The sequence below is a fragment of the Bufo gargarizans genome, chromosome 6, assembly GCF_014858855.1.
Source record: "Bufo gargarizans isolate SCDJY-AF-19 chromosome 6, ASM1485885v1, whole genome shotgun sequence".
NCBI lineage: Eukaryota > Metazoa > Chordata > Amphibia > Anura > Bufonidae > Bufo > Bufo gargarizans.
In genome coordinates, this window is record NC_058085.1 from 148,485,089 (window position 1) to 148,506,157 (window position 21,069).

A 21,069-nucleotide genomic window follows, 5' to 3' on the forward strand; every position below is an offset into this window, starting at 1 on the left:
TGTGATGTGTGCTGTGTCCTTTGTGTTGTTGTGGACAGCAGCACTTGTACATGGGTTCCAGGCTGTGTGTCTGTGGCAGGTAGGTGTGGTACTAGTTTCACTTACCTGCCATTGCCATATGTCTGTTTATGTTTCCCCTTTCTTTATAGCTTGGTCAGTGAGACTCCTGTTCGTCCGTATCTAGGAGGAACAGGTAGTCTTACCCTGCTCATAGTCTAGGGCCACCCTGAGGGCTAGTAGGAATATTAGGTTCCGGAGTATGAGCCCTCCTACCATCAGGGTCGGCTCATACGGCTAGGAGACAGGGTCAGAATTAGGGATTGATAGGAGGTGACCTGCTCCCTTATTCCTGCCCTGGCCTTGCATCGACCATCCATCTTTTGGCATCGCACGGCTGAGGGTTTTCCCCATCCTCAGCTGTGACACATCCTCAATGATCCCTCAGTGCCTTACAACTACTGGGTGTCCAAGTTGGACACGTGGCACGCACTGGTGCTCTACGCATTGGAGGTGCTGGCCTGCATTGCCGCCAGCGTTTTGTCTGAGCGGGTATTTAGTGCTGCTGGTGGCATTATAACAGATAAGCGTATCCGCCTGTCAACTGAAAATGCTGACAGGTTAACTCTTATAAAAATTAACAAGGCCTGGATTGACCATGACTTCTCGAGTCCGCCAGAGGAAAACTAATGAACATAAAAGCACTTTTAATGTGTTGTTTATAATGTACTGAATACACTGTATTTCCATGCACCACTTCCACCACAAACAAGGGAATATGGTTGAATCTTCCTTTTCTCATCCTCCTCCTCCTCGTCTATCATATTAACATGCTAATTCGTCGCATATAATGCCATCACATATATGCCCTTCGCATATAATGTTTTACAGGGTCAGCTCATCTGCAGGGCCTCGCATATAATTTTTTTACAGGGTAAGCTCACCTGCAGGCCTTCACATATAAATTTTTAGAAGGTCAGTTCAACAGCAGACGCTCACCTAGAATCTTTTACAGGGTCAGCTCACCTGCCGGCCTTCGCATATAATGTTTTACAGGGTCAGCTCACCTGTAGGCCCTCACATATAATTTTTTAGAGGGTCGGCTAACCAGCAGGCCCTCACCTACAATCTTTTACAGGGTCAGCTGACCTGCAGGCCCTCACATATAATTTTTTAGAGGGTCAGCTCACCTGCAGCCCCTTGCATATAATGTTTTGTAGGGTCAGCTCACCAGCATGCCCTCACCTACAATCTTTTACAGGATCAGCTCACCTATAAGCCCTCACCTACAATCTTCTACAGGATTAGCTCACCCGAAGGCCCTTGCATATAATTTTTTAGAGGGTCAGCTCACCTGCAGGCCTTTGCTTATAATGTTTTACAGAGTCAGCTCACCAGCAGGCTCTCACCTACAATCTTTTACAGGGTCAGCTCACCTGCAGGCCCTTGCATATAATGTTTTATAGGGTCAGCTCACCAGCATGCCCTCACCTACAATCTTCTACAAGGTCAGCTCACCTGAAGGCCCTTGCATATAATTTTTTAGAGGGTCAGCTCACCTGCAGGCCTTCACTTATAATGTTTTACAGGGTCAGCTCACCTGCAGGCCTTCACTTATAATGTTTTACAGGGTCAGCTCACCAGCAGGCTCTCACCTACAATCTTTTACAGGGTTAGCTCACCTGCAGGCCCTCGCATATAATTTTTTACAGGGTCAGCTCACCAGCAAGCCATCAATCATAATTTTTCAAGGGTGTATGATGCCCTCCTTTATGTGTAATAAAGGGTGTATTGGAGTGCTGGTTACTTGTAATTTTTGGAAGCCCTTTCACTTAGTGCATAGGCTTTATTAGTGTAGGAGTCCCACTACCTGAACAATTGTACCACAATGTGAATGAGGCCCTCCTTTATATGATAAACAGGTTGTATCGGAGTGCCTCTTCCTTGTAATTTTTGGCAGCACTTGCACTTTATATACAAGTAAATATGCAGGAAAGAATGTTTCCTAAAACATTTTCCTCTAAAATCGATTTTATATTTGGTTTTGTGCATATTATTGTCAGTCTGTAAAAGTGGCGTACTACTCGGACAACATCGTTCCCAGCAGCAATCTGGGAGTCCAAGATACATCCAGACATCCTCCCCATGCTGTTCCAGAACCCTTTCAGTAGTGTTTCCATCAATTTCTGACCTTTTCATGTGAACTAGACACCCTCCCCTCTTCAGAGCAAGGGGTGCCTGGTTTAATGCTCAGGTTCTCCTATTGACTTCCATTGTGCATCCTGAGGTGTTCGGCCTGAGCACCCGATTACCCAAGCACTTTGGTGCTTGATCAACACTAGTGAGGGACAATGAGGTAGGTTCATGAGGGAAGATAGAGTAGTCCAAGTAGTGAGAACTCCCCTGTATGTTAGGGGGATCACGAGGCCTGGCTGAGACAAGGGGGAAACGCACCACAGGTTGGCATAATCATTAGGAGAGAGAATCTTACTGGCTATTTGGTAACCTAACTTAGTGGTGTGGAGGTTTATAAGTTCTTGGTGGAGTCTCAATTGGATAGCCTTATAGTATATTGTGAAATCCGGGAGCCCGAAACCTCCTAATGTTTGGGCAATACTAATGTAGTGTATTCTAAACAGGGTTTGGTATGCTTCGAAACGAAGGTGGAAAAAGCCTACAGACCGACAGAAGGTAGGAGACCGGCAGTTACTGTATTTTTCGCCCTATAAGACGCACCTACCCATAAGACGCACCTGGGTTTTTGAGGAGGAAAATAAGAAAAAAGAGGACACTGTTATGGAAGGGATCTGTTGGTGACGCACTGTTATGGGGGATCTGTGGATGACACTGTTACGGGGATCTGTGTCAGTGTTAAACCTCATCTGCCACTTCTCTGCCCAAGCCTCAAATCTATACAGATCCATCTGTAGCAGTATATTGTCCTCTTCAGTGTTAATTATTTTACACAGTTTAGTGTAATCTGCAAAAATTTATATTTTACTGTGCAAGCCTTCTACAAGATCATTAATAAATATATTGAAGATAGGGCCCAATACTGACCCCTGAGGTACTCCGCTAGTGACAGTGACCCAATTTGAGTGTGTACCATTAATAACCACCCTCTGTTTTCTATCATTGAGCCAGTTACTTACCCACATGCAGACATTTTCTCCCAGTCCGAGCATTCTCATTTTATATACTAACCTTTTATGTGGTACAGTGTCAAATACTTTGAAGTCCAGATATACGACATCCATTGATTCGCCACTGTCAAGTCTAGAACTTACCTCCTCATAGAAACTGATTAAATTAATTTGACATGACCGATCCCTCATGGTCACGCCCTGCCGGTGTTCTGAGGAGATCTGTCAGAGTTGCTGCACGTGACTCGATCTGACAGTTTGTTTTGTTGTGGGTTTGAACTGAATCCCACCTCCTCCCAGGTGTTGTTCTTTAGGTAATTGGTGAGGCTATTTATTCCTCGCTCTCCCTATAGCCTTTGCGGGTTATAGTTCTGCATTGTGTGAGCTCTGGAAGTTTGGTGGATCGTCTTCTCCAACACATCTCTAGATAAGTCCTTTTCCCTTTTTTCCTTCTGTGTCTGTTTTTACTAGGCCTCTAGGGTGACGCTAACTCCTTCAGTTGTTGAAGGAGCTGAGTGTCTCTTTCCCTCTTCCCTCCCTCTTTCCCAGCTGAGGGTTTGGTTCAGTGTGTTATAGTCTTAGGTATGTGGGCATGTGCATATCTACCATTGAGATATGCACATCGGCATAGCAGCTTAGGAAAAGTGTTTTAGGGATTGCTAGGAGGTGACCCCTTTGTTCCCTAGCATTTGGGGCCTAGTCAGTTGATTTGTTTGCCTTGTCATGTTCTGTTTCCTTCCCTTATCTTACCTACCGTGACATTATAACCCACCATACCGTAATTTTTTCCCTTGCTGTTTACAAAATGGAAACTATTGATGCTTTGGTTAATCACATGCAGGGATTGTCTTTGGAGGTAGCTGACCTCCGCAATTCGGTTGCACGGTGTCAGAGTAGATTGGCGTCTGGTGCCGCCGGGGGAAACCAGGTCTGCCTGGAACCTAAGGTCGCTCTCCCTGATAGGTTTTCTGGGGAGGTGATAACTTTGTTCGGTTCAGGGAGTCCTGTAAATTGTATTTTCCTCTGCGTCCGATTTCATCTGCAGGCGAAAACCAATGAGTAGGGATTATTATTTCTCTGCTAAAAGGTGACGCTCAGTCTTGGGCTTTTTCTCTGCCGACCGATTCACAGTCCCTCCGGTCGGTAGATGAATTTTTCGGAGCCCTGGGCCTGATTTATCATGACCCAGACCGGGTCTCTATGTCTGAATCTAAGTTGAGCAGCTTGTGCCAGGGAGAACGTCTTGCTGAGTCATATTGTGTTGAATTTAGAAGATGGGCGACTGACTCGGAGTAGAATGATCCTGCACTACGTAGTCAGTTCTGTCAGGGATCTGAGAGATTAAAAGATGCCCTTGCATTTCATGAAAAACCTGATTCTTTGGAGGCGACCATGTCTTTGGCCGTACGGATTTATAGACATCTTAGGGAGAGGTGCAAGGTTCCCCTCGGGCAGGGGGGGCTGTCTGGTGGAGAATCAGTCCCTCCTGTCCCTCGGGGTACTATAACACTTGAATTAGGGGCTGGAGAGGAGCCTATGCAATTGGATCAGGTTACTTCTTGCTCTGGTAATAGGAATTTTAGGAATAGACTGAATAGACTGTGTTACTTCTGTGGTCAAGAAGGTCATTTCGTTAATGTGTGCCCTTTTATTAAACCTCCAAGTGGTATTGAAAAACAAATAGGAGATTCCTTCAAAGAAAAAAAAAAACTCCCTTACTCTTGGTAGTGTGAATGGGGATTCAGAGCAGGCATATTCCTATCCTACCTGCAGTACCCGATTTCTCCTGCCTGCCATGGCGGCGCTAGACTCGTGGTCGTGGCGATTAGTAATCGCTGTTGTACTTCTTCCTGGGTCAGATTGACTTTTACATTCTGCATTTTATCTGACATTTTTTTTTCCTCAGTGAATACAGTGGAGAAAAAAAATATTTAATAGCTTTGCTTTCTCCTCGTCGCTCTCTGCAACTTCCCCCTCTTTGCTCTGTAGAGGGCTGACACCTTCAAATTTATACTTTTTACCATTTATATAATTGCAGAACATTTTAGGCTTAGTTTTGCTCTCTTTGGCAATTAATCTCTTGGTCTCTAGTTTGGCGGATTTTATTAGTTTTTTTACATATTCTATTTTTTCCCTATAGTTTTTCAGTGCTTCTTTGCTACCCTCCTGTTTTAGTGATTTAAATGCTTTCTTTTTGTCATTTATTGCTTTCTTTACAGTTCTATTTATCCACATCTTCTTTTCTTCTTGTTTCTTAATCCTTTATTCCTATAAGGTATGTACCTCTCACAATTAGATTTTAGGATGCTGTTAAAAATATCCTATTTTGTGGCGGTATTTTTATTTTTGATATTTGGTATTTTTGTTCCTCCCTGTAAAAACGATCTTTTGAAGGATAATTGGAAGATTATTACTTTATGGTCACTATTTCCTAGGTGTCCCCCAATCTGCACATCTGTTGTTCTGCCAGGTCTATTGGTTAATACTAAGTCCAGTATGGCCGTCCCTCTGTTCGGGTTCTGAACCAGTTGGGTACATGCTAGAGAGCTGAGACCTGGTCTCAAACCTTCCCGGACACCTGATGTACCTGTGTGCCAAATTTCGTGATTGTAAATGCAACAGTGAAGATTCCTTTAGCGCACATACAAACATACACATACACACACATACACTCAGCTTTATATATTAGATAATATTTGTAATGTAATGTAAGATTAGAAGCTCAATAGCGTGACAAATATGTAATATGCAACAAGGACATACTGTGGCAGCACAACTTGTGAGATTTCAGTCTGTGTTTCAAGATTTTCTATGTATATTGTGTTTCTTAATAAAGGAATATTAGAAAAACATGCAAGAAGCATTATATATTCCAAAAATTTAAAAAATCCCAAATGTCACAGGTTCCTTTGAACGGTTTTATTTTATTCCACATGTAAGTATTGTTTGTCCCCCAGTCTAGGCTTAGATCGTGCAGAACAATATATACTATGTCACAAAGGTAGCAGAATGACTGTTGTGTAATCTCTCTCTCATGTTTAATTTATTACCCTCTAAATTCAATCATGCATATGTAATTGACAATATGAGTGTAGCATTAGGATGGTTGGTAATGACTTACACAGTAAACACCATGAGGTCGGTGTAATTGAAAACAAATCCATTCCAAACTAGCTCTGTGCGATATGGGAGAATAAACGAAATTGCTTGTCCACGCAGTTATGACATGTTCTGCAGGGTCACTATAAAACTGGCATGTTAGCGCCACAAATGTTTAATATAATTTTGTTTTATGAAACCCTGGTGGTATAATGTAATCTTTGTGCTGTAGAGATTAATTATATCTATTTATATACCATTACACACCGGAGCTCAAGGGGAACGAGAGACTAAGTCTTTGTATTTTATTCTAATTACACTTACAGGGGCAATCACCCACAGGACCAGTGTGAGCACATAGCAATTTTTCAATTTTAGGGGTTTAAATAATTGGAATCTTTTTCATTTATACATCTAAATATCTAATTTAAACGATTTTAAGAAGATAAGAGAATTGGGAGGTTAATTTTGCCTTGAAGGGTCTAGCTTTGCTGGACAAAAATAATACATTTCTTTCACTGTCGTCTTAAAGAGGAAAAAAGAACAACCAAGAAAACGTGACATAATCTCCTTATGTGTCTTTGTTATTTGCTTGTTTTGTTAGCTATCACAATTACTGACCATGAAAAATACAATAGAAAAGCAGAGTATTGTTCTCTCAGGCTGCAGCCATGACTTTGCCCAATCCTTTCCCCCCTGTTATGTTAGTGAATGTAAGCCAGGAGGTATAGGAGGAGGAAGCTGGGTTTAGTCTGGATGACTTTTGTCTACACAGCAAGCGTGGCCATGTTGTTGAAAGGAATCTCCTAGTTACTAATAGTACAATTGGCTACAACCATAAGGAACTATAATAGCCTACAGAATACTAAATCTACCAAGATAAATCCCACTCCCTATTCCTAAATAGTGCCTTAGCAAAGCACATTTAACTTTCATATTGCTGGGAAACCTGAGTTACCATCATGTGGTACTGTAATAGACTGCAGAATACTAAAGCTACCAAGATAAATTCCTCTTGCCACTACTAAATAGCACCAACGCTAGGTAGATTTGCCTTTCAGGTTCTTGGAAAAGCTGGGTTACCACCATGTGGAACTGTAATAGATTTCAGAATACTAAATCCACCAAGATAAATACCTCTCCCTACTACTAAATAGTGCTAACGCTAGGTAGATTTGCCTTTCATGTAACTGGGAAAACTGGGTTACCACCATGTGGAACTGTAATAGATTTCAGAATACTAAATCTACCAAGCCATGACCAGGTGTGGATCATAAAGGGGAAGACAGTAGTGTATATAGTACAGGTGCTAGTACTACTACTACAGTACTCTTTTATTTATTCAATGCACTCCTGAATTTGACTTAAAAAATTTCAACAAAAAAGGGGAAATATCAGAAAATCACACCTCCCTGTCCCCCCCCCCCACATCAGATAATGCTACCTGGCTATGGGTATGCTGTCCCTTCAGTTCTTATGGGCTGTTGGAGGCTGTTACTGTAGTCCATCAATTTGAGACAAAGGAGAACCCTGTGGCGAGATACAAGCCATATACAAGATCAGATATAAATGAATGGTGTGTTCTAACGTTTACTGATCTTCATTTGGATACATGGGGTATTTTGCAGCCTGTGTCAACCAGACCACCATGCATCAAACTCCATATCAGCCACCAAATTCATACAGACCCCATATTAGAACCCAAATCATTTCTCAAATTCATACATACAAACCATCCCCATTGAAAAAGCGCAGGCACCCATTGAAAAAGTGGGTAGGAAGAGGCAACCCAGACCAGCCCCAGTAAGGAGAGCGCAGGCAGGGCGCAGGAAGGAGGAAGACCAAATAGGAGGAAGGAAGGAGAAACCGAGGACCTCAAGGAGAATCTTCCCCTGGGAGAATGAGCGTGCTGGCTGAGTAACGCTGTTATCATTAACCCCTACTTCCATACCCCTGCATACCCCTTCATTGCAATATTAGAATTGGAGTTAACTCTGCTGCAGTTTACCCCAGTACCCGTGCATATTTACACCAGGACCTCTGGACCCTTACTCTGCTGCAGTTACTCCTTCCTGCCATACCTGCCAGGTGGGTTGGCACAGCTAATAATATGTGAATGGAAGTGGTATGCTTAGTTAGATTGTGGGGTGGAATTGGGATTGTGTATTGTATTGTGTAGTGTGGTTAAGTGTGTATTGTAGTGTGACTATAAGTATATATATTTATATGTCCTTTGATATAAATATATATAGTTATAGCAATAATTAGAGTGTAGAGCTTGTAATGGTTTTAATAAAATCCTTTTATTATTCTCAGTACTGCTTGTGTGCATTTATTGTAGCAGTAGTCACCACTGTAGTATAGCAGTAAGTCGCATGTAGTTCAGTGTAGAGTGAGGCAATAGAGTTAGGTTCTTTTAAGGTATAAATAGGCGGAGTCATCAATAGATGACTTACGCCTATTTATGAATAATAATTAGAGTTGAGCGGACACCTGGATGTTTGGGTTCAACAAGTTCGGCTAAACTTCACAAAAAAGTTTGAGTTCAGGACCCGAACCCTATTGAAGTCAATGAGGATCCGAACTTTTGAGCACTAAAATGGCTGTAAAAATGTCATGGAAAGGGCTAGAGGGCTGCAAATGTCATCAAAATGTGGTTAAGAGCATGGTAAGTGCTCTGCAAACAAATGTAGATAGGGAAATGACTTTAAATAACATAAAACACGTAAAAAATTTTTAAATAAATCTTGATCTATGAGGACGGGGTTCATATGGAGTTGGAGGTTGTGGAGGTGGTGGATGTGGAGGTGGAAGCGGCGGTGGAGGAGGTGGTAGCCTACAATGCTTTCTGGTTTTAAATGTATTTATATTTTTTTAAATTAGGGTACACCCCAAAACATTGTGAAATATAACCTGTAATAACCCCCTCCTGCCGTGCTAAACACACGTTCAGACAATACACTGGCTGCAGGGCAGGCCAGCACCTCCAAGGGGTAAAGGGCAAGCTCAGTCCATGTGCCCAATTTGGAGACCTAGAATTTGCAGGGGCTGATCCCTGTCAGTTAGTTCGTGTAGGCGTGTGCACACTTACTGCCCCACCATATCGCACGTCCCCGTGATGTTCACGATCCAATTTGATATCTGCTCTATCAACTTTCGATGTTCTTTTATGCGCCTACCATGGTGATCACGGGTGGCGGGGAATGAGGGTTCCAGGCCTGAGAAGGAGCCTGAGAAAAGGATACCACATGCAAGGGAGGTCAATGGATGAAATTAAATGCAATTGTGCGGAAATGTGGGACAAAGTATTGAAGCATAAGCTTCCATGTTAAGGAGGGGGTGCGCGGCAATTACCCACTCCTGACTCGGGGAGATAGTGACGATAAATAACAATACAGGACTCTTAGGATGCCCTGTTATTGTAATGATTAATAAAAAATTATAGGAAATGTCACTGGGGTATTTTGGATTTGGAAACGTTAGACAGGAGAGGCCCTGCTGCTGCTTTGTTGACTCTAGCTAACTTCTGCCTGATCGCACGTCCCTGTGACGTCCACCATCCATTTAGATATCTTCTCTATCAACTTTCGATGTTCTTTTCTGAGCCTACCATGTTGATCACGGTTATCGGCAAATTAGGGTTCCACGCTGGAGAGGGAGAGTGAGAAAGAGAGACCACATCCAAGGGAGGTTAATTATTTCAAATTAAATATAATAGAGTGGAAATAATGGACAAAGTATTAAAGCGTAAATGTGGGACAACTTTTTAAAGTTTAAGCATTGAATGAAAGAATGTGGCGCGCATCAATTAATGAAGAATTTCTTAAATTTTATTCCCTGTCACCTATGCAGAGCAGGGGTTTCTATCCAGAAAAATTGGTAAAATGTCACCTGACAATGTAACAGATGATTTTTTTAAATTTATGTTCCTGTCACCTATGCAGAGGTGCCCCAGTGACATCAACTATCCATTTGGATATCTTCTCTATCGACTTTCGATGTTCTTTTCTGAGCCTACCATGTTGATCACGGTTATCGGCGAATCAGGGTTCCCTGCCGGAGAGGGAGCGCGAGGAAGAGAGACCGCATCCAAGGGAGATAAATGCATACTTTTTTGGGGATCGAGCGAAAATATGGGAAAAGTTATTGAGGTGCAAATGTGGGACAAATTACTGAAGCGCAAATGTGGGAAAAGTTTTTGAAGCGCAAATGTGGGACAACTTGTTAAAGTTTAAGGATTGAATGAAAAGAGGTGGCGCGCATCAATTAATGAAGAATTTCTAAAATGTTATTCCCAGTCACCTATGCAGAGCAGGGGTTTCTATCCGGCAAAATTTGAAAAATGTCACCTGACAATGTAACAGACGATTTTATTAAATTTATGTTCCTGTCACCTATGTAGAGATGCCCCCGTGACGTCCACCATCTATTTGGATAGCTTCTCTATCATCTTTCGATGTTCTTTTATGAGCCTACCATGTTCATCACGGTTATCGGCGAATCAGGGCTCCACGCCGGAGAGGGAGCGTGAGAAAGAGAGACCACATCCAAGGGAGATAAATGGATTACATTTTTTGGGGATCGAGCGAGAATGTGGGAAAAGGTAACAGACATATTTAAAACATTTTTTAACCTGTCTACTAGATATAGCAGTGGTACATCACACTCAAAAATTGGTGAATCTCACCCGAACATGTAACAGACAAAGTATTGAAATGACATAAAATAAAATACGTACAAATAAAATAAAAATGGATTTATGAGGTGGAGTTTCATATGGAGTAGGAGTTTGAGGAGGCGGTGGACGTAGCGGTGTAGGTGGAAGCGACGGTGGAGGAGGACGAGGTAGCCAACACTGGTTTCTGGTTTTAATTAAAAAAATTTTTTTTTATATTAGGGTACACTCCAAAAGAGTGTGAAATATTAAAAATACAAGAATGAGCAATTGCGCTGTAGTATAACAATGGCTGGTTAAGGCCGTTATACGTGTCTATTCTGCACAAGCTACGGACAAGTCCTGTGGGATCCATGCCTGGTTCATTTTAATGAACGTGAGCTTGTCCTCATTAGCTGTGGACAGGCGGCTGCGCTTGTCTGTGATGACGCCCCCTGCTGTGCTAAACACACGTTCAGATAATACACTGGCTGCAGGGCAGGCTAGCACCACCAAATTCAGCACATGCGCCAGGCAAGGGATGTGCGTCAAACCGGCTAGTCCCAGAGCTGCTACGAGATTTCGCTCATTATCGCACACTACCAGGCCGGGCTTGAGGCTCACTTGCACCAACCACTCTTCGGTCTGTTGTTCAAGGCCCGTCCACTGCTCCTGCGCGGTGTGGGGTTTGTCCCCCAAACAGATACGTTTTAAAACTGCCTGCAGGTGGAGGAAGTAACAGGAGGCAAACTAAAGCGCCCTGCAATCCTCGGTGGTGGAAGGACATGCGCCAAACTGCTATCCATCTTAGGCCCAGCCGCCACTGCATTTACCCAGTGTGCTGTTATGAAGATATAACATCCCTGACCATGCTTACTGGTCCACGTATCCGTAGTGAGGTGTACCTTGCCACAGATGGCGTTGCCTAGTGCACACCTGATTTTGTCCCCCACTTGATTGTTCAGGGAAGGGATGGCTCACCTGGAAAAAGTAGTGGCGGCTGGGCACGACGTACTGTGGGACATAAAGCCTTTAAAACTCTCTGTCTCCACCAGATGGAATGACAGCATTTTAAAGGCCAGTAATTTAGAAATGCTGGCATTCAGGGCTAGGGATCGTGGGTGGGTAGGGGGGTACTTCCTCTTTCTCTCCAGTGTTTGGGAGATGGAGAGCTGAATGCTTCCGTGGGACATTGTGCAGATGCTTGGTGACCCAGGTGGTGATGTTGCTGGCAGATCCTCTGTTTGCGGGGTGGCAGGTGGCACTGTCACTCCAGAGGTGGATAAAGAGGCCGAGACTGCAGCAGAAGAGGAAGGAGGAGGAGCCAATGACCTTTCTTGGTTTTTGAGGTGTCTACTCCACTGCAGCTCGTGCTTTGCACTTAAATGCCTGGTCATGCAGGTTGTGCTCAGGTTGAGAACGTTTATACCTCACTTCAGGCTCTGATTGCACAGCGTGCAAACCACTCGTGTCTTGTCGTCAGCACATTGTCTGAAGAACTGCCACGTCAGGGAACTCCTTGGAGCTGGCTTTGGTGTGCTCGGTCCCTTGCGGTGGGCAGTAGCAGGCGTACTGTCTAGGGGATGGCCGCTCCGCTTTTGCACCCTGCTCCCTCTTCTGTTGTGCTGGTGGCTCTGTGCAACCACTGCCTCTTCCTCCGAACTACATAGGTCACTCGCATAGGTCACTCTACATAGGTCACTTAATTCCATGTGGGGTCAAGGACCTCATCGTCCTCCACATCATCTTCCACCCAGTCTTCACCCCTGCCCTCCTTGTCAGTCTGCACACTTTCAAAAGCCCCAGCAGTTGGCACCTGTGTTTCATCATCATCCGAAACGTGTTGCGATGGTCCTCCCATGTACTCATCTTGAAACATAAGTGGTTGGGCATTGGTGCACTCAATCTCTTCCACTTCTGGGGCGGGGATAGGTGGATGGCCCTGGGAAACCCTGCTAACAGAGTCATCAAAATGCAGAAGAAACTGCTGCATGACTTGGAGCTCAGACTGCTTGGCTGATTTGCAAGGGGGTGAGGTGAAAGACTGATGGACATCGGTTGCAGATGCCAACTCTTATATTTCAGCAGGAGACTGGGTGGGAGACAGTGTGAAGGAACTGGAGGCACTGCCAGCAACCCAATCTACTATCGCCTGTACTTGTTCTGGCCTCACCATTCGTAGAGCCGCATTAGGCCCGACCAAATACCGCTGCAGGTTCTGTCGCCTACTCGCACGAGGAAGAAGATTCACTTTAGGATCTTGCCCTAAATGGGTGTTTAATAGCAGGATAGAACGACAGTATGTAAAGGTTGTATCTCACATGTACAGATGCAGACTAGGCCGCAATTATAGTTTTTTGCCCAAAAAGGGTGTTTTATTAATAGAAGAATATAACCACAGTATCTAAAGTATGTATCTCACAGGTACAGATCCAGACTAGGCCGCAATAACATTTTTTTGCCCAAAATGGGTGTTTGTTTATTAACTGAATGGAACCACAGGATGTAAAGGGTGTATCTCACACGTTCTGATACAGACTAGGCCGCAATTAAAGTTTTTTACCCAAAATGGGTGTTTGTTTAATAACTGAATAGAACCACAGTATGTAAAGGGTGTATCTCACACGTCCTAATACAGACTAGGCTACAATTAAAGTTTTGTGCACAAAAATGGCTGTTTTTCAAATAACTGAATATAACAGTATCCAAAGTGTGTATCTCACAATGACATATGCAGCAAAGGCTTCAAAATGTACTTTTTTGCCCAAAACGGGTATTTGTTTAATAACTGAATATCACAGCAGTATATAACCCTTAATTTTAACAGGTGCTTATGCAGCAAGGGCTGAAAATTCGTGTATTTTGGCCAAAAAGGGTGTTTTAATAATAGAAGAATGTAACCACAGTATCTAAAGGGTTTATCTCACATGACTGATCCAGACTAGGCCACAATAAATTTGTTTTCCCAAAATGGCTGTTTTTTAAATAACTGAATAGAACTACAGTATCTAAAGGGTGTATCTCACACATCCTGATACAGACTAGGCTGCAATTAAAGTTTTGTGCACAAAATGGCTGTTTTTCAAATAACTGAATATAACCACAGTATCTAAAGTGTGTATCTTACAATGACATATGCAGCAAAGGCTGCAAAATTAACTTTTTTTGCCCAAAACGGGTGTTTGTTTAATAACTGAATATCACAGCAGTATATAGCCCTTGAATTTCACACGTGCTGATGCAGCAAGCCCTGAAAATTTGTGCATTTTGGCCAAAAAGGGTGTTTTTATTAATAGAAGAATGTAACCACAGTATCTAAAGGGTGTATCTCACACCGACTGATCCAGACTAGGCCGCAAATAAATTTGTTTGCCCAAAATGGCTGTTTTTCAAATAACTGATTAGAACTACAGTATCTAAAGGGTGTATCTCACATGTCCTGATACAGACTATGCCGCAATTAAAGTTTTGTGCACAAAATGGCTGTTTTTCAAATAACTGAATATAACCACAGTATCTAAAGCTTTAAAATTGTGCATTTTGCCTAAAAAGTGTGTTTTTAAAAACCTAGAAAATGATGGCTGTATTTCTAGCTTAAATTACACACTGAATAATCCAGATGTTAGATAATGCCAAAAATTTGTGTTTTTTCAAAGCCAGAAAATTATTTAAATTTAATTAAAACTTGTTTTTAACAATTAGAGATGCAGCAAGGGCTGCAATATTAAGTATATATTGAAAGCTGTAGAAAACAATTGAATTTCACACGTGCAGATGCAGCTAGGGCTGTAAAATAGTGTATTTTGCACAAAAAGGGTGTTTTTATGGCTGTATTTCTAGCTTAAATTGCACACTGACTAATCCAGATGTTGGATTTTGCCCAAAAAGTGTGTTTTTTTAGTAATAGAATATGACAGATTAACCACCTCCCGACCGCATAACGCACGGATGCGTCCGGGAGGTGGTTGATTTATTCCTCCTGGACGCATCCGTGCGTCATCTCGCGAGACGCGAGATTACGTCACAGCCGGCCCGCGCATGCGCATCGCGGGCCGGCATTTCACTGCAGAGTATTTCGTCAGCAGCCTGCCGGCCACGATCATTGGCTGGCAGGTTGCTGATTTTCAAAAAAACCAATCAGCAGCCATTTAACCCCACATATTAGTAAATATGATGGGGTTATATGGCTGCTGTGCTCCTCTGCTCCTTCTTTTGGTCGGTTGGTTCCAGCAGAGGAGCAGAGGAGCACACATAACTGTGAGTACCCACTACACCACATACTAGCCCCAGATCACCCCAATTAACCCTTTGATCACCCCTTTGATCGCCCCTGTCAATCACTAGTGAAAGGAAAAAAGCGATCAGTGCAAACTGTCACTTTTTTTTTTCACTGGTATTGACCGTTAGGTTTCAGTATAGTTTAGGCCCCTTGGTTAGGTAGTTTAGGGATCGGTTAGCGCCCAGCCCACCGCACTGCAGTCCGTTATTCGCTGATTAGCGTATCGCTAATCAGCATTTGTACTTTTATAGTATCTGGAAGTGATCAAAACTGATCACGGTCAGATCTATAATAGTACTAGTGTCACTTTAGTTCACCCTTCACCCAAAACGCAGTGTTTGCCCGATCAGGCCTGATCGGTCGCCCACACGTGCGTTCGCCCACGCCCGCCCCACCGCAGTGACAAAAAAAATAATTTTTTTTGATCGCTGCACATTCACTTTACACGCACTGCGGCGATAAAAAAATCTGTTTTGATATTTTTTATCAACCGCAGCGGCCTCCGGTACTTCGCTAGCCTCCCATTTGTAAGACAGGCTTGCTTTTTTTTTCTTGGGTAGTCTCAGGGAATACCCCGAAATTTAGTTGCCCACATGTCTAACAGGGGGTATTCTTCTGAAGAGGCCTACAGGCTTCTGACCCAGTCGGATGAGGAATCCAGCGGGTCAGAATACGAACCTGTAGAAAGCAGTGGCTCTCTGACCCAAAGTTCGGACGAGGAGGTTGAGGTCCCTGATAGCAGCAGGCGTACCCGGCCCCGTGTCGCTAGACCGCAGGTTGCGCAGGATCCGCTTCAAGAGCAGCAGAGTGGGGCTGGTGCTGCCGGATTACGTGGTGAGGCATACACCAGCAGCCCAGCCCTTCCTGGACCTAGTACCAGCACTGCCGTAGAACATGGTGAAGTAGCGAGCACCAGAAGGGCAGTTGAAGCTGGTACGGTGGCACGTGCAGTAGTGACCCCGTCGCAGCCACCGCAAAGACGTGCCCGTAGAGCCCCTAGAATCCCAGAGGTGCTGGCAAACCCTGATTGGCAGTCCCCAACTTCAGCCGCACCTGTAGTTCCCCCTTTCACCGCCCAGTCTGGAGTTCGGGTTGAGACAGCTCAGATCGGTTCGGCCCTGGGATTTTTTGAGCTGTTCTTGACTGCGGAGCTTTTAGACTTAGTTGTGGCAGAGACAAACCGGTATGCCACACAATTTATAACCGCTAACCCGGGAAGCTTTTATGCCCAGCCTTTCCGGTGGAAACCAGTCCAAGTTTCCGAAATTAAAACTTTTCTGGGCCTCCTCCTCAACATGGGCCTGACAAAAAAGCATGAATTGCGGTCATATTGGTCCACGAACCCGATTCATCACATGCCCATGTTCTCTGCTGCTATGTCCAGGACACGTTTTGAGACCATCCTGCGTTTCCTGCACTTTAGTGATAACAGCACCTCCCGTCCCAGAGGCCACCCTGCTTTTGACCGGCTCCACAAAATTCGGCCCCTCATAGACCATTTCAACCTGAAATTTGCAGATATTTATACCCCTGAGCAAAACATCTGCGTAGACGAGTCCCTTATACATTTTACCGGGAGCCTTGGCTTCAAACAATACATCCCAAGCAAGCGCGCCCGGTATGGGGTCAAATTGTATAAGCTCTGTGAAAGGGCCACAGGCTATACACACAAATTTCGTGTCTATGAGGGAAAAGATCAGACCCTGGAGCCGGTCGGTTGCCCTGACTACCTGGGGAGCAGTGGGAAGATAGTCTGGGACTTGGTGTCACCCTTATTCGGCAAGGGGTACCATCTTTATGTGGACAATTTTTACACAAGTGTGGCCCTCTTTAGGCATTTGTTTCTAGAACGGATTGGCGCCTGTGGTACCGCGCGAACTAGTCGCGAGGGCTTCCCCCAACGGCTCGTTAGCACCCGTCTTGCAAGGGGGCAGAGGGCCGCACTGTGTAGCGAAGAACTGCTCGCGGTGAAATGGAGAGACAAGCGTGACGTTTACATGCTCTCCTCCATTCACGCAGACACGACAATACAAATTGAGCGAGCAACCCGTGTCATTGAAAAGCCCCTCTCAGTCCACGACTATAACCTCCACATGGGAGGGGTGGACTTCAATGACCAGATGTTGTCTCCGTATTTAGTTTCCCGCAGAACCAGACGCTGGTATAAGAAGGTGTCTGTATATTTAATTCAATTGGCTCTGTACAATAGTTTTGTTCTCTACAGTAAGGCTGGGAGAACTGGATCCTTCCTCAAATTTCAGGAAGAGATCATCGAGAACCTCCTGTATCCAGGAGGTTCCGTGGCCCCATCCACCAGTGTAGTTAGCCGTCTACACGAGCGACATTTCCCCAATGTCGTTGCTGGTACCTCAACCCACCCGTCACCCCGAAAAAGATGTCGTGTCTGTAGCAGGAGTGGAATAAGGCGTGACACCCGCTATTTCTGTCCTGACTGTCCTGACCACCCTGCCCTATGCTTAGGGGAGTGTTTCCAAAAGTACCACACACAGGTACACCTAGCATAGGGATCATCTCACCAGGATAGGCACACAGGGCTATTAGGGCCCATTCACTCACAGCTGCTGCAAACGTCTCCTTTCACATGGGACAAAGTGCATAACGCACTTCGCCACATCTTTGGGCGATTTGCGCTTTGCACATTGACCCATGGGGAAGGAGAGGTTTGTTCTATAAAGGTAAAAAAAAAAAAAAAAAAAAAAAAAAAAAAAAAAAAAAAAAAACACCAGTAAGCAAACACGTTAATGTTTAGTTCAAAAAGTTAAAGTTACATGTTCTGTTCCAAAGTTAATAAAATTATTGCGTTGTGGCCTGGTTTTTTCTTTTTTTTTTTTTTGTCTTTTTACCTTCCAGGTGGACCAACCGATCTACTAGCTGCAGCACCGATGTGCATTCTGACAGAAGCATTGCGCTGCTGTCAGATTACACGCAAGTCGGTGTATGCGGCGCTGCAAGACGGGATTTTCTCCTCTGCAGTAACAGATACGTTTGCCGAGGCATACGAGCTGAGGAGGAGGCGGCGTTCCTATGCTTTGGCAAACACTTTATGCAACACGCCAGACCTGCAGGGTATGACGAAGTGAGGTCACAGTTATGGGCAATCGAGGGTACTCACTATATTTGAAGAACCCTGGGCAGGCGCGTGGCAGTGAAGGAGAGGTAGACACGGTTCCTCTGGGGCACGCTCTGTAGATAGGGACCAGGCCTGATGGTGGATGAGGTGCCCTGGATGTTACAGGTATTTTGTGTGCCTGGGGCAAGGTCCCTGTGGTATTCGTGACGCCAGTGCCTTTGGCCGGTGGCACACCGGTTGGTGGTTGGAAAGATAACGGTACACAAGTATGCAGTGAACCAAACATAAACTTTACTGGACAATCCAACTTTGTACAGCAGGGAGTAGTATAGTCTTCAGATTACAGTTCCACAAAAAGGGGCTTATTCAAAAGTATGGCAGGCAATAGACATGCAAGTTACACTGAGGGTAAATTCCACAAGCACTCAGCAGCAGGTTGCACTTTTCCCAGAATCATGTACACTGTCCTTTCTAGAACTCCTGCTCTGGCTTTATATCTCCCAAGGCCCGGATGCCTATAAGGGTGGCTTAAATCCTTGGTTACTTTCCTCCTCAGGTATTATACTCTTGCTATGCTTTCTAAGGTCCTCTGTTCATCAGGGTCACTTTGCTTACCCTGGAGTCGCCTCCTCCTATCAGGTGGATAACTGTAGGTCTCTCCCAGGAGGTTGATCCTGCAACTGGGGTGTCTCTACTGAGCTGATCTCAGCCTCAGGAGCCTCAGGTGGACGAAGTGACTCCTCTAGTCCCCTGGAATGAACTAACTCTTCCCTGTCTGGGCCTTCCTATATGTAACTAGGGCTCTCCAGCTCCCTCTAACGTCTGGGAGGCTAAACTACACCCTGACAGGCCTGACACCCAGATAATACAGGGAAAAACATGCACATAACATTTAATGCAATGCAACACATTAACCTGTGCAGTGCCCACCTTTACCTAGTGGGACACTACATACCCCCACGCTATAACGTTGCCCGTCCTCGGCGCAACATGGAGGGTCCGCCCATCTGGAAGCGGCAACCTGAAAGATAACAGAGAACATACATATGCAATATTCACCACATTAACAATGTAACAATTATTAAATGCACTGAAGGAGTGATGACAAGGGGCGTCGTTCTCTTCTCTCAGGATAAAACAATGGGAACAGGGGCGCTGACCTGGCACAGCGTGTCAATAAACCAGGATAGTCCATATAAGATATAGGTAAACATAAGTCCTTGGAGGCTCAAAGAATAACATGGGTCCGTACCCAGGCTTGCAACGATTATACAGGGGTTTCCCGTGAGGGGCTACCTGGTCCCATAACATAGTCCACAAACCTCACAGGACGATGCCCCCTGGTAGAACGGGTAGACCTCCTTACTGGCAGGGATTCTTCCTGCCTGGCTTCAGGAATGTCAGAGGAGCCCATTGCCTCTGGAGCTTCTTCAGGAGGCTGAGGGCTAACAGGAACAGGAGCAGGAACCAATAGATTCAACCAAGGCGTGAGGGCCCAGTGGAGCGGCTCTTTATCATGGATTAAGTTCTCCACAGCCTGCATGGGGTCCATAGGTGGAGCCGGCAACTCTTCCTCAGTAGGCTCGGTTCCATCTCCTCCGCCGCTGGTTCTCCTTCTATACAAGGGCTTGAGGCGGTTCCTGTGAACAACTTGGGGACCTTTTCCTTCCCTGGAGATCTGGTAAATGTGGGCCGCAGCATTAGGTATGGCAGTGATAAGATAGGGAATCCTTTCCCACTTGCTGTCCAACTTGCTGGTCCGGTGGTTGTTTTTCAACCACACCTTGTCTCCCAGAGCCAGGGGTCCCGCATGGGCAGTCTGGTCAAAGTCTTTCTGCTGCCTTTCTCGGACAATCTCCATCCGTTCCTGGACAATCTCCTTAGCATTAAGAAGACGCCTTTGGTGCTCCACTACCCAATCAGTCTTGGGCAGTGGGTTGATCTCATCCGGCACCTTGTACCCCTAGGGAGTGGTCCGCAGGCAATCTCCCTTGTCGGCCGAACATCAAATAGAACGGGGTATAACCGGTGGAACAGTGGATGGTGTTATTGTAAGTGTACATAAGCTGCGGCAACAAAGTAGGCCAATCTCCCCTCGTCTCAGGGGGTACTGCTCTCAGCATTTCAATGAGAGTCTTATTCATTTTCTCACAGAGTCCGTTACCTTGCGGATGATAGGCGGTGGTCCGGACCTTCTGGCAGTTGTGTAGCAGGCACATCTCATGGAACAGCTGTGACTCAAATGCGGACCCTTGATCGGTGAGGATCCTTTCTGGGCAACCGTAGGGCAGCAGGAAATGCTTCCAGAACGCCTCCGCTGTGGTCTTTGCTGTCAGGTCTTTCACAGGCACTGCTACGACAAACTTAGTGAAGTGATCAATTATAGTCATGGCATATGTATACCCTGAGCGACTCGGCTCTAACTTTACATGATCAATGGCAACAAGTTCTAAAGGAGCCTTACTTACGATGGGATGGAGAGGCGCCCTCTGGTCATGGCGTTCAGTTCGCCCCACAGCACAGGCAGTGCATTCTCGGCACCATTTCTCGATATCTTCTCTCATCCCGATCCAATAGAATCTTCTGCGAATGGTGGCCTCAGTCTTTTGCACACCGAAGTGTCCGGACTGGTTGTGGTACATATCCAGCACCAGGCTGGCATCCCGACGTGGCAGGAGAATTTGATACACTCTATCATAGGACACTGGATCCAGACTCCTTCTGAGCAACAGGTCCTTTTGAAGGAATAGTTGATGGCGATGTCTCCACAGTCTCACTAGCTCTGGGTCTGCACTCTTCCTGCGGA